This window comes from Piliocolobus tephrosceles, chromosome 10 (assembly GCF_002776525.5).
Source record: "Piliocolobus tephrosceles isolate RC106 chromosome 10, ASM277652v3, whole genome shotgun sequence".
Lineage (NCBI taxonomy): Eukaryota > Metazoa > Chordata > Mammalia > Primates > Cercopithecidae > Piliocolobus > Piliocolobus tephrosceles.
This window is the reverse complement of record NC_045443.1, coordinates 19,621,920-19,636,917: the sequence shown is the minus strand read 5'-3', so window position 1 is coordinate 19,636,917 and position 14,998 is coordinate 19,621,920.

Sequence of the window (14,998 nt, the reverse complement as noted above, 5' to 3'; positions counted from 1 at the left end):
AAAGTGCTAGGATTACAGGCATGAGCCACTGCAGCTGGCCAGAATTTTTTAAAATATTTTTTAAAATTTTAAAATTTTAGTGAATTTTTAAAAATATCAGTAACAATAGCACTACGAAATGCCTAGGGATACATTTAGCCAAATACGTACATGACCTGTCGGAAGAAACTATAAAGTATAGCTGAGAGAAATTTTAAAACACCTAAATAAATGGAGAGATATGGTATATACATGGATTGGAAGCCAATAGCGTTAACTGACAACTTTCTCCAAATTAACCTACAGATTCAGGACAACTTCAATCCAACTCTCAGTGTCTATTTATAGAAACTGACAAGCTGATTCTAAAATGTATATGGAAGTGCAAAGGAACAAGAGCCAAAAACAATCTTTAAACAAGAGTAACAAAGTTGGAGGACTTATCACCTGATTTCAGGACTTACTTGAAAATTTCTGTAACCAAAACCTGCAGTATTGGAAAAGAGATAGGCGTGCAGATCACTGAACAGAATAGACTATACAGAAAGAGATCCACATACAGATGGTCCCCAACTTACATTGGTTCAACTTACAATTTTTCATATTTATGATGGTGCAAAATCTATACACATTTTGGAGAAACTGGACTTTAAGCATCCATATAGCCATTCTGTTTTTCACTTTTAGTATAGTATTCAACAAATGACACAAGATACTCAAAACCTTATTATAAAATAGGCTTTGTGTTAGATAATTTTGCCCAACTGTAGGCTATTATAAGTGTCCTAAGCATATTTAAGGTAGGCTAGGCTAAACTTTGATGTTCAGTAAGTTAGGTGTATTAAATGCATTTTCAATTCACAATATTTTCAACCTACAATGGAAAATAACCCCATCATGTCAAGAAGCATCTGAATATATGATCAATTGATTTTTGACAAAGGTGTTAAGGTAATTCAATGGAGAAAGGACAGCCTTTTCAACTAATGGTGCTAGAACAACTGGGTAGACAAATAGAAAAAATAAACAAAAAAATAAAAATACAAATAAAATTAAAGGCTGGGCATAGTGGCTCACGCATGTAATCCCAGCACTTTAGGGCTCTGGGAGACCAACACGGGAAGACCGCTTGAGCCCAGGAGTTCAAGACCAGCCTGGGCAAAACAGGGGAATCCTGTCTCTACAAATAATTTTTTTAAATTAGCCAGGTGTAGTGGCACACACCTGTAGTCCCAGCTACTCAAAAGGCTGAAACAAGAGGACCGCCTAAGCCCAGGAAGTAGAAGCTACAGTAAGCCATGATTGCACCACTGCCCTACAGCCTGGGCAACAAAGCGATACCTGGTTTCAAAAAGAAAAAAAAGAATGTAGAAACCTCACTCTTTACCTCATGCCACACACAAAAGTTAACTTGAAATGGATCAAAGACCTAAATACCAAAGCTGAAATTATAAAACTTTACAAGAAAATATAAAAGAAAATCTTTATGATGTTGAAGTAGGCAAAAATATTTTTAGACAAGACACAAAAAATACAAATCATGAAGAAAAAGCCAGACTTCAAAAGAAACGAAAAGTTCTGCCTTTCAAGACACTAAAGAAAATGAAAAACCAAACTCAAGACAGATAGATAGATAGATGGATAGATAGACAGATAGACAGATAGATAGATCTGACCAAAAAGAATGTGTATCCAGAATACATATAGTAAACTTTTACAATATGACTTTTTAAAAGCTAATTTTAAAACAGCAAAATATTTGAACGTAAACTTCAGAAAGACATGCTAATGGCCAATGAACATGTAAAAAGATGTACTACCTCATTAGTCATTGGGGAAATACAAAATAAATTCACAATGAGACAATACTTCACAGTTAGAATGGTTAAATAAAAAATGCAGGCCAGCCAGACACCGTGGCTCATGCCTGTAATCCCAACACTTTGGGAGGCCAAAGCAGGAGAATCACTTGAGCCCAGGAGTTCAAGACCAGCCAAAGTAACATAGTGAGACTCCGTATTTGCAAAAATGAAATTTCTTTTTGCTTAGCCAGGCATACTGACATGTGCCTGTTGGCCCCGCTACTCAGTGAACGAAGGTAGAAGGATTGATTGAGCCCCGGAGTTCAAGTCTGCAGTGAGCTAGGATTGCACCACTTTACTCCAGCCTGGGTGACAGAGCAAGACCTTATCTCAAAAACAAACAAACAATAACAACAAAATACTTACACTAACCATATGACCCAGCAATTCCACACGTAGGTATTTACCCCACAGAAATGAAAACATATGTCCACACAAAGACTTATACACAAATGTTCACAGCCAAAAACTGAAAACCCAAATGTCCACTACATGTTAATTGTGTTTATCCAGACAACAGAATACTATGCAGCAATATTGATGAAAACAACATAGATGAATATCAGAACATGCTGAACAAAAGAAGTCTGACACAAAAGAGTACACAGTAAGGCCGGGCGTGGTGGCTCAAGCCTGTAATCCCAGCACTTTGGGAGGCCGAGACGGGCGGATCACAAGATCACAAGGTCAGGAGATCGAGACCATCCTGGCTAACATGGTGAAACTCCGTCTCTACTAAAAAAAATACAAAAAAAACTAGCCGGGCGAGGTGGCGGGCGCCTATAGTCCCAGCTACTTGGGAGACTGAGGCGAGAGAATGGCGTGAACCCAGGAGGCAGCGGAGCTTGCAGTGAGCTGAGATCCGGCCACTGCACTCCAGCCCAGGCGACACAGCGAGACTCTGTCTCAAAAAAAAAAAAAAAAGAGTACACAATACCTGATCCCAATTACACAAAACTCTAGAAATCAGTTTATGGTGACAGGAGATAAACCGTTCTTGGGGATTCGGGGTGAGGGATAGACTGGGAGATAAGAACACTTTTTAGAATGATGGAAATGTTCTACACCCAGACCTAAACACTAGCTTCTAAATACTCTTCTCACTTAAGAAGTCAAGACTCCTCCTTGGAAATCATCAGAGAAAGCATAAAAATGAGGAGGGAAAGCAGACAGTAAGCCTAGAAAAACTTGTGCCACAAAGGAAATGCTCAAAAAACTAATGGGGATATGTCAGAAAAGGGGAAAGGAAGATGAAAGCACGCCAACAAATAAGTATAGAAAGATGATAGAAATAGAAAATCATTTATAATCACAAAAATAATAACTGATTCAGGCTATAATTATCAATGGATACTAAAACCACTGGATTTAAGTTTGATGGAGAACAAGATGTAGAGAATCATGGCAGAAAACAGCTTACCAAATCATCAAACTAGCACCAACAATAACTGGGCAAACTTGATATCATGTGCCTCTTCTTGCATTACACCAAAATGGCTAAAATATCGCCTATGTACTACTAGCTGAATCATGAGAAAGTTGTTGGACAAAACTAAATTGAGGGATATTCTGTAAAACAACTGGCCTGGATACTTCAAAAACTATGAGAAAGTTGTTGGACAAAACTAAATTGAGGGATATTCTGTAAAACAACTGGCCTGGATACTTCAAAAACTATCAATGTCATAAAAGACAAATAATTAGTTTAAGGAACTGTTCTAGATAAATCAAAAGAGATTTAAAGAGATAGAGTAAGTAAATATACCACTTCCTCCTTGATTGGGTCCTCATTTTGTAAACAGCTATAGGCCAGAGGCAATGGCTCATGCCTATAATCCCAGAACTTTGGGAGGCCAAGGTGGACGGATTACTTGAGGTCAGTTCAAGACCAGCCTGGGCAACATGGTGAAACCCTTCTCTATTGAAAATACAAAAATTAGCTGAGAGTGGTGGCACGCACCTGTAGTCCCGCTACTTGGGAGGCTGAGCCACAAGAAATCAGTTGAACCTAGGAGGTGGAGGTTAGTAAGCCAAGATCATGACAGAGTGAGACCCTGTCTCAAAAAAATAAAGGGGGAAACAGCTATAAAGGTCATTAGGATGAGAAAGGGAAATTTGAACACGAGTTACCCACTAGATATGTGTGGTATTCACATTAAATTTTGTGAATGTGATGATTGTATCTTACAAGATACAAACTGGAGCATTTAGGAGTGATATCTACAACTAACACTCAAATTATTCAACAAAATATGTGGGAGGGCATGCAGAAGAATGGAATTAGACCCCAATCTCTCACCATACTAAAAAACATTAACTCCTTCGGGTGTGGTGGCTCACACTTGTAATCCCAGCACTTTGGGAAGCCAAGGCAGGTGGATCACAAGGTCAGGAGATCAAGACCATCCTGGCTAACACAGTGAAACCCCGTCTCTACTAAAAATACATAAAATTAGCCGGGCGTGGTGGTGGGTGCCTGTAGTCCCAGCTACTCAGGAGGCTGAGGCAGAAGAATGGCATGAACCCGGGGGGCAGAGCTTGCAGTGAGCCCAGATCTTCTAGCCTGGGTGACAGAGCGAGACGTCATCTCAAAAAACAAACAAACAAACAAACAAAAAATAACTCAAAATGGATTTAAGACTTAAATGTAAGACCTAAAACAATAAAACTACTAGAAGAAAACATAAAGGGAAAGCTCCATCACATTGACCAAGGCAAGGGTTTATTTTTATTTTTATTTTTTAGTCCATTTGCATAAAAGATTTTTTAAAATAAAACCTCAAAGGCATAGGTAACAAAAGCAAATACAGATAAGTGGGATTACATCAAACTAAAAAAGTTTCTATACAGTAAAGGAAGCAATCAACAGAGTAAAGGGGCAACCTACAGTATGGGAGAATGTATTGGCAAACTATACACCTGATAAGGGGTTAATTATTCAAAATACATAAGGAATTCAAACATCTCAGCAACAAAAAATATATAACCTGATTTAAAATTGGGCAGAAGACCTGAATAGACTTTTCTCAAAAGATATATAAATGGCCAACAGATATGTGAAAAAATGCTCATATTGCTAATCACCAAGGAAATGCAAATCAAAACTACAACTGAGATATTACCTCACTCCAGTTAAAACAGCTACTATCAAAAAGATGAACTATAACAAGTGCTGGTGAGGACATGAAGAAAGGGAACACTTACACACTGCTAGTGGGAATGTAAATTAATACAGCCATTATGGAAAACAAGATGAAGATTCTTCAAAAACTTAGAATTACCACATGATCCAGCAATCCCACTATTGGGTAAATAGCCAAAGGAAATGAAATTAGTATGCAGATATCTGCATTCCTATGTTTACTGCAGCACTATTCACAATAGCCAAGATATGAAATCAGGACTAAATGTCTATTAAGGGATAAATGGATAAAGAAAATAACAATGGAATACAATTCAGCCACAAAAAAAAAAAAAATGAACGAAATCTTGTCATTTGTGACAACAGTAACGAATCTGGAGGACACTACATTAAGTGAAATAAGGCACAGAAAGGCAAATACTGTATGATCTCACTCGTGTGTGGAATCTTAAAAGTTGTTCTCACAGAAGTACACAGTAGAATAGTGGTTACCAGAAGATACGGAGGTACGGGGAAGGTTAGTCCATTGGTGTAAAGCTACAGTAAGACAGGAAGAGTAAGTTCTGGAGTTTTATTGCGCGATAGAATAACTAGAGTTAACAATAATGCATGATATATTTCAAAACGGCTAGAAGAGAGCTGTTCAAATGTTCACAAAGAAATAAATGTTTAAGATGAGGGATATGCTAATTACCCTGACTTGTTCATGACACAATGTGTACATGTATCAAAACATCACATTATACCTCATAAATATACACGATTATTAAGTATCAATCAAACTTTTTTTTATAATGAGGTGAACTGAGTCAGAGAGAAAGAAGAAACAAATGGGACAAGATAAAAAAAAAAAAAAAAACACCCACTCTGTAATTCACATCCATCTTTATCAGAGAGCTGAAAAGCAGGTCAGGTAATATCTGATTGGTGATTAAGGTTCTCTGCCTTAAGTAGAGGACAAAGGGACAATGGAAAAAATCCTCCAACTAGTCTGTCTCTTGGTCGCTGTTTATAAACAATCAATGTAGCTCAAACCTAGGGATTAGTCCTCCAGAGCTTGCTTTCCTATCTCAACACAATGGGACCAAGTCATGCAGTCGCTCAAGCCAGAAACCTCACCTAATCCTAGTGATATATTTCCCAAGTATTTCCTAAATCCATTCATTTCTTTTCATCATTATTGCTACCAGTCTAAGTTAACATCTTCCCTCACCTGGCCCATGGCAACGGCCATCCCACAGAACTCCTTGTATCCACACGCTTCCTCCTATCTATTCTCATAACATTATAAAGTAACATCTGATCATGCCCTACCATACTAAATGCCCTGCAATGGCTGCCTCTGGCTGAAATCCTGTGACCTCTAAGGCCCTGCATGATCTAGCACCTAACTTTCCAGCCAGGCTTTGTGCCATTCTCACTCTTGCCATGGTCACTCCCATCTTTCGCACAGTTTTTTCGCCTGGCTAATCCCTTCATCAGAGACTAGGTTATTGTCCTTGCTTTATAACTCCATAGTTGTTTTTGCTAACTTTCCTTTTGTTCATACTCACCCGACTTTAATTACTTCAATATGTATGTCTTCCTGGCTAGACTGTAACTCCAATGAAGGCAGTATGGTGTGTTTTGTTTACTTCCATAATCCTAATGTCTAGCATAAGGCCTGGAATTTAAATATGCAAGAAATTTCGGTCAGTTGTACTTTGAATTTGACTGCAAGCCTAGCCTAAATGGGGAGGAGGCCAAAACCCCCTTCAAGTCCTCCTCCTGCAAAGCAGCACTGTGCTGGCTGACGTATTCATCATGGGAATGAATGAAAGTCTAACGGGATAATTGGCACTCCCCAGATGAAGCGAAATGACATGAATCTCTAATTTCGGGGAGGGATATGGGGAAAAGAGATAAATGCATAGCCTATCTAACTGGAAAAATGCCTGGAGATGACTGTAACAGAATTCATTTTAAAAACATCAAGCAGCTACAGTAAGGATCACAGCTGATTATTACAATCCGCCTACCCGTGGTGACTGTTTTTAAGGTTTTTTTCCTCTTTTCATAGACTTTATGAAGTAAAAATCTGTGACCTTCATATTTAACAAAAAAAATTTTTTGAAGACTGATAATATCCATGATCGATGAAAGTGTAAAAAAATAAATATTCCCTTTCCTGGGACTACAAATTGGTATTGCCCTTTGGGAGGGTAACTTGCCAGCACTGTATCTATCAATTTTGACCCAGGAATCCCACTTCTAAAATGCATTCTTCAAAATATCTCTATAGTCTGGGTTCAGTGACTCATGCCTGCAATCCCAACACTTTGGGAGGTGGAAGGATTGCTTGATCCTAGGAGTTCGAGACCAGCTTGGGCAACAAAATAAGACCCTGTCTTTAAAATTATAAAAAAAATTAGCCAAGTGTGGTGATGCATGCCTGTGGTCCCAGCAACACTGGAGGCTGAGGCAGGAGGCCACTTAAGCCCAGGAGGTAGAGGAGGCAGTGAGCTGTGTTTGTACCACTGCACTCTAGTCTGTGTGACAGAGTGAGACCCTGTTTATAAATAAACAAAACTCTATACACAGAAACACATAAAGATGGCCAGGTCCGGTGGCTCACGCCTGTAATCCTAGCACTTTAAGAGGCGGAGGTTGCAGACAGCAGTGATGGCGCCACTGCACCCCAGCCTGGGCAACAGAGCAAGACTCTGTCTCAAAAAAAAAGTATACTCATAATCACATTTTAATAATAAATGTTAATATATTAGTATGTGAGATGTTAGGATATTTCCTTTTATGTACAGACAAGAATTTTTCTCCCCAATTGGGTTCATAACATATAATGTATGTGTTGAGCATCCGCACGTCACTGGACTCCTGATATCCATGAGGTATTCCATTGTGTGTGTGTGCTATAGTTAGCCAGTTACCTATTGTTGAATATTATAGTTTCCAGTGTCTCTCAGTATCAATAAAGATTTAATAAACATCCTTGTATTTGTATTTATTTAATTTCCTACAGTGAAAAGTATTTACTCAAAGAGGAGAAACATTTTTTAGTGTCTTTTGTTATTTCCTTTCTAGAAATGTTATGTGGCATTAAGTCCCATTTCCAACCCTGAATATTACCATGAAAGAGAAAAATTGACAGGTAAAAAGTGCAGTTCATTTTTTAACTTTATATTTATTTTATTACAACAAAGGCTGGATATATTGTTTATTGGCGCATATGTATATATATATATATTCACCGCTGCCTCCACCTGCTGGGCTTAAGCAATCCTTCCACTTCAACCTCTCGAGTAGCTGGGATTACAGGTGCGTGCCACCACATATGTCTAATTTTTAAAGTTTTTTTTTTTTGTAGAAACAAGATCTCATTATGTTGCCCAGGCTGGTCATGAATGCCCGAGCTCTAGTCATCCTCCTGCCTCAGCCTCCCAAAGTGCTAAGATTACAGGCATGAACCACAGTGCCTGGTTTTACTATTCATCTATGTAAGTGTATTTCTTTTCTTTCTTTCTTTTTTTTTTTTTTTTTTTTGAGACAGAGTCTTGCTCTGTTGCCCAGGCTGGAGTGCAATGGCACGATCTCAGCTCACTGCAACCTCTGCTTCCTGTGTTCAAACAATTCTCCTGCCTCAGCCTCCTGAGTAGCTGGGATTACAGGCGCCCGCCACCATGCCCAGCTAATTTTTGTATTTCTAGTAGAGACTGGGTTTCACCATGTTGGTCAGACTGGTCTCAAACTCCTGACCTCAGGTGATCCACCCGCCTCGGCCTCCCAAAGCACTGGGATTACAGGCATGAACCACTGCACCTGGCCCTATGTAAGTGCATTAACCCTTTTTTCTGTTATATGTTGCAAACAGCATTTGTCTAACTTTTGTTACTTTTATAGTTTTTTTTTTCTTTTTTGAGACAGGGTCTCACTCCGTTGACCAGGCTGCAGTTCAGTGACGTGATCATGGCTCACTGCATTCTTGACTTTCTGGGCTCAAGCGACACCCCCCAAGAACACCCAAGATGGGGTCTCACCATGTTGGCCAGGCTGCTCTCGAACTCCCAACCTCAGGTGATCTACCTGCCTCAGCCTCCCAAAGTGCTGGGATTACAGGCATGAGTCACCACACCCAGCTAGAAATCACTTTTTAGAAGCTACTTAAAGGAAGAAATACTTTATATCTGAGATTGTGATATTTTCTAAAGAGTGAAGGACAAATTGCAAAAATCTCATCAGAAATGGATTCATTTTCCTACTATCACATCCTGTTACAAATAAATCTCAGCTAAAACACACACTGCTTGATCAATCAATTACAATATCATTAAGAACTGAAAGACTTTATAACCATTAGATTTGCATAAAAAATATAGTAAATGCCCCACACTTTAAGCTTAATATGCAGCTACCACTGCGCATAAGTGCTACCACTACTTTCTACTTTCATCCCACCATATTTGCATATAGGGTGATCAATTCATTCCTAAAAACAGCTATTTTAGGAAGTCTTTTAAGTCACTTAATTTAGTAAAGATCTGCTAAAATATAACAGTAAAGACCAAATAATATAGACAAATTTAACATAGCTGGTTATAACAACAGAAAAGTATTCATGATTTTGGCAAGTAGTCTTTTGACTTTGGTGATAACTTTGTGACTGTGCCACTGAAGAACATCCTGGATCAGGGTTTATTAAACTGATGCCAGAGGTAAAGAATACGCAGAGGTAATCACAGCACTCGAAGAAAATCCCGTCTTTCCCTTCCCAAGCCACTCTTGCTTCCTCCAATACCTACTACAGTCCAGGTTTTCAGGTTTAAAAAAATAGGTCTTCACTCATCATTTATACACACGAGGAAACGGACACGTGAGTGGTTAAGTGACTTGGCCTAAAGTCACAAGGCTGCTTAGAATTAGCATTTACAACCATCTTCCTGCTCACTCCCGATCATTCATATTCACTGAAGATTTTACACTTGCTTCCAAGCTTTGTGTGTCGATCTCTACAACTCTTACAATCATTTCTGCTGATTCTGAAATGCACGTTAAGGGGATTAATGCCATACTCTGACCTCTCAGTTACTCAACTCCCTTAAATCCATTGATCACAGGCTCAGCCCCCACCATCACCCACTCTCACGGTCATATGTTGGATCTTTGTGCTGGCAATTGATGTATCATGAGCAAAAATCTTAATTCTAAGCATCTCTGACCAAAATTCTGACTTTCCATTTCACTTCCTCTAGTAAGTCCAGCAATTCTTCAACCCCATCAGTACGTAATCTCTCTCATTCTTTCAGCCTCACTATCATGACCTCACTTCCTTCCTCATCCAAATTGGTACAAAGCACATATTTTCCTAGGACCTCTTTCCCTTCACTGTATCTGCCTAATAAAACCTCAGTTCCAGTTAAACCCAGCTCTCCACCTACTCCATACCTGCACCCACACAGCTCATCATAACTAGGGGAAAAACATACAATGGTATTTACTCTCACTCTAAATTTGACAGCAAACCTCATGTGTTATTTCAGAACTGTCCAATATTTCAATCAGATTTACTTATTCCATTCACTCTTCCAGATCATTCTTTTTCATACCTTCTCCTTTTTCTCTGAAAGAGAGGAGACTGGAATACACCCAACTGCATGCTCCCTTTTGTCACTTAGATGCTTAACAAGCATCTCAAACTTAACCAAACTCAATTTCTCCACCAAAGCTCATTCTTGTAAAGTCTTCTCTAAACTAGTAAGATGCGCCATCTTTCACTCAGTTGCACTAATGTTAGCATCATATTTAGCTAGTCCATACATAAACACTTCATCTCAAATACATCTACTGTTACCCGTTCTTGCCAACTCCATTGCTACTACCTGAGTCCAAGTCACCATGGTCTTTTTCCTAGATTCGTATGAAACCCCAAACAGCTTTTTCTCTTTCCATTTGTGTGGAGGATATGTTCTGTTCTCCACAAAGCAACCTGCAATCCTTTGTTGGTTTGGGGGTTTTGGGTTTTTTGTTTTTTGTTTTTTTTTGAGACAGGGTCTCGCTCTGTCACCCAGGCTGGAGTCCATGGCACAATCATGGCCCACTGCAGTCTCAAACTCCTAGCCTTGGCAGGGCACGGTGGTGCCTGATGTCTGTAATCCCAGCCCTTTGGGAGGCCGAGGCAGGTGGATCACCTGAGATCAGGAGTTCAACACCAGCCTGGCCAACATGGCAAAACCCCATATCTATTTAAAAAAAAAAGGATACAAAAATTAGCCAGGCGTGGTGGTATGTACCTGTAATCCCAGCTACTCAGGAGGCTCAGGCAGGAGAATTGCTTGAACCCAGGAGGCGGAGGTTGCAGTGAACTGAGATTGCACCATTGCACTCCAGCCTGAAGGACAGTGTCTCCATCTCAAAAAAAAAAAAAAGAAAAAGAAAAAAAGAAATTCTCCTGGCATCAAGTGATCCTCCTGCCTTGGCCACCCAAACACTGAAATTACAGGTGTGAGCCACTGTGCCTGGCCAATCCTTTTAAAATAAATCCTATCATTTCACTCACTTGTTCATAACCCTCCAAAAACTTCGATCATATTTAGAATAAAATCCAAGATGCTTCCCAATGGCTTATGAGCCCTTATAATCGGCAAGCAGATAACCATGGCCAATGTGCCAAATCTGGCTCACTCTCTACTTCCGTAAATATAAGTTTTACTGGAATGCAGCCATGTCCATTTTTCTACATAACATTTATAGCTGCTTTCCCACTACGACAGAAATGAGTAGTGGAGACAGACCCCTTTTACAACCTACCTGCCAGCCATACCTGGCAAAAAAAAAAAAAAAAAAAAAAAAAAACATTTTTACAAAAAATGTTGGCAGAGAAGTTTCACCAACCCCTGCCCTTTATGGTGTGCCCCTAGTTGTGCCTCACTTGGCTGTGTTCCAGCCACACCACCAGCCACCGCCCCTGCCCCCACCCCCACACTTCAGGCCTTGGCGCTCGCACCACCTGCCCGGAACTCACTCTGGCACGTAGCCCAGGCCTAGCTCCCTCATGCTCTTCAGGTCCCTGCTCCGACATTACCACCTGATTACCACCTAATTTAGATGAGATTTTGGATTTTAGACTTTAGAATTGATGCTGGAATGAGTTAAGACATTTGAGGTTGCTGGGTGGAATTAATGTATTTTGCATGCAAGAACATAAATGGGGGGGAGTGGTGGGATATTATAGACTGTTTGTGTTCCCCAAAAGCCATGTTGAAATCCTAACCCACAATGTAACAGTAGTAAGACAGTAAGGCCATCCTGGGGCCTTTGGGAGGCGTCATGAGGGTAAAGCCCTCATGAATAGGATGAGTGACATGAAAGACACCCCAGAGAGCTCTCCTCCCATAAGCTTTCTAGAATGTGAGACTACAAGATAGCAGTCTGAAGACAGCCTGAAAGAGGACATTCTCCGGAACCTGGGCATGCTGACACCCTGATCTCAGAGTTTCAATCTACAGAACTGAGAAATACATTTCTGTTGTTTATAAGCCACCCAGTCTATGCTACTTTGTTATGGCAGCTCAAACTACCTAAGATAATTTGACTTCTTCTTTTTCCTCATTTGATTCCTCCTTCTTCTTCATTTGAGTTCCTGTATTTTAAAGAGTGGAAAAGAAAACAATCACAAAAACCGAAATACTGTACTGTAATTTTGCCTGAGACTGCTTAATCTAAGCTGATATAAATTGCGTAACATACAGTCTGAAAATATATCCCTGATCCTTGTATCTGCTTAACTCTCATTCACACTAGTGAAGCCACAGCAATGGATGCTAACAGACTGTTTCTTTCTAATGGCGTGAACTTCCAGCTCCCAGTCCAGCATGTAAGGAGCTTGGAAGTCATCAATCTATCCCGACAAGTAAAAAACTGAACCGAAAATCAACAACTCTTTTTGTGTTTTTTGAGACAAGGCCTGGCTCTATTGCCCAGGCTGGAGCACAGTGGCGCAATCTTGGCTCACTGCAACCTCTACCTCCCAGGCTCAAGCCATCCTCCCACCTCGGCCTCCCGAATAGCTGGGGAACTCAAGCAACTCACCCACCTCTGCCTCCCAAAGTGCTGGGGATTACATGCATGAACTACCACGTCCAGCAACAACTCTTCTTAAATCTGTCAAATTGCTGGAGGCTCAATGTGGACAAGTCTAAAAAGTTTAAAAATCCAAAGGGCCCAGTCTTAGTGCCTACCATCCCCCTCTGCCCACATACTTTTGTGAGTTCATCTCCAGAAGTTCTACCAGGTTCTCACAGTGAAGACAGAAAAAAACACCTCACACATTTTCAGCAGAGGGATGGGAAAACCAGCCATTTGAAATATACCCAGAGCATTCTGTTCTTAATAAGGCCTGCCCTCAAAGAAAAAAAATTCTTTAATTTTAAGGGAAACTATTTAACCAGAGCCTAACTTACTAACGTTTTATCAGAGACCAACCAACTTGGAAAAAGTCCTGCAGATGGGAACACTGAAACTCGGCCATCTAAACCGTAGCCCCCTCGAGTCATCCTATCCCAGTTAAAGAGGGGGGAAAAACTGAAAAGCACTTGTAAAGGTCACAGCCCAGGGGCACAAGTTCACTAAAAGACTGAGACATAATCATAGGACTATAGAACGCTTCCTCACCCCCAACACTTCACCACTGCTTTATTAAGGGCCTATTTATGACCACCTTTCAACAAATGTCCACCTTTCAACAAAAAAGTACAAGGCAAACCAAAAGGCAAAAACTTTTTTTTTTTTTTTTGGCAGAGTGTCACTCTGTTGCCCAGGATGGAGTGCAATGGCAGGATTTCAGCTCACTGCCACCCCTGCCTCCTGGGTTCAAACAATTCTCCCGCCTCAGTCTCCCAAGTAGGTGGGATTACAGGCACCCGTCATCATGCCTAATTTTTGTATTTTTGTAGAAACTGAGTTCACCATGGTGGTCAGGCTGGTCTTGAACTCCTGACCTCAGGTGATCCACCTGCCTCGATCTACCAAAGTGCTGGAATTACAGGTATGAGCTACCACATCTAGCCAAAACCACAAATTTTTAAGAAACACAACAAGCACCAGAACCAGACTCAGATATAGCAGAGATGTTGGAATTATCAGGTAAGAATTTAAAATAATTACAATTAATATGTTAAGGGCGCTAATGGAGAAAGTGAACAATGTACAAGAAGAGATGGGTAATATAAGCAGAAAAATGGAAATTCTAAGAAAGAATAAAAAATGCTAGAAAGCAAGAACACTGTAATAGAAATAAAGAATGCCTTTCATGGGCTCATTAGGAGACTGGACACAGGTGAGGAAAACATCTCTGAACTGGAGGTTATGCCAAAAGAAACTTCCAAAACTGAAAAGAAAAAGAAAGCAGCGGGGCGGTGGGGAGGAATGGAAAGGGGAAAAGGAAAAGGAAACAAAATATCCAAGAAGTGGGACAACTATTCAAAGTAATGGCAAAAACCGCAATTACTTTTGCACCAACCTAATTAAAGAAGTGTAAAATACATGTAATGGGAATACAAGGAGACAGAGGAAATATATGAAGCAATAATAACTGATAATTTCCTAAAATTAATATCAGACAACAAACCACAAATCTAGGAAGCTCAGAGAACACCAAGCAGGATAAACACCAAAAACTTGCAAGTAGGCATTTCATATCCAAACTGCAGAAAATAAAATTATCTATAGAGCACCAAGGATAAGAACATCATCATCCTTTTCAGAAAACATGTAAGGAAGAAGAGAATGAGGTGCTTAAAGTGTTGAGAGAGGCGGGAAAAAAAAACCCCCACCAATCTAGAATCCTGGATCTCGTGACATTATCCTTCAAAAATTATGGAGAAATAAAGACCTTCTCAAACAAAATTTGAAGGAGTATGTTGCCGGTAGACATGCCATGCAACAAATATTAAAAGAAGTATCTCAGAGAGAAGGATAATGATACAGGTGAGAAACTCAGGTCTGTATAAAGGAAAAAAGAGCAGTA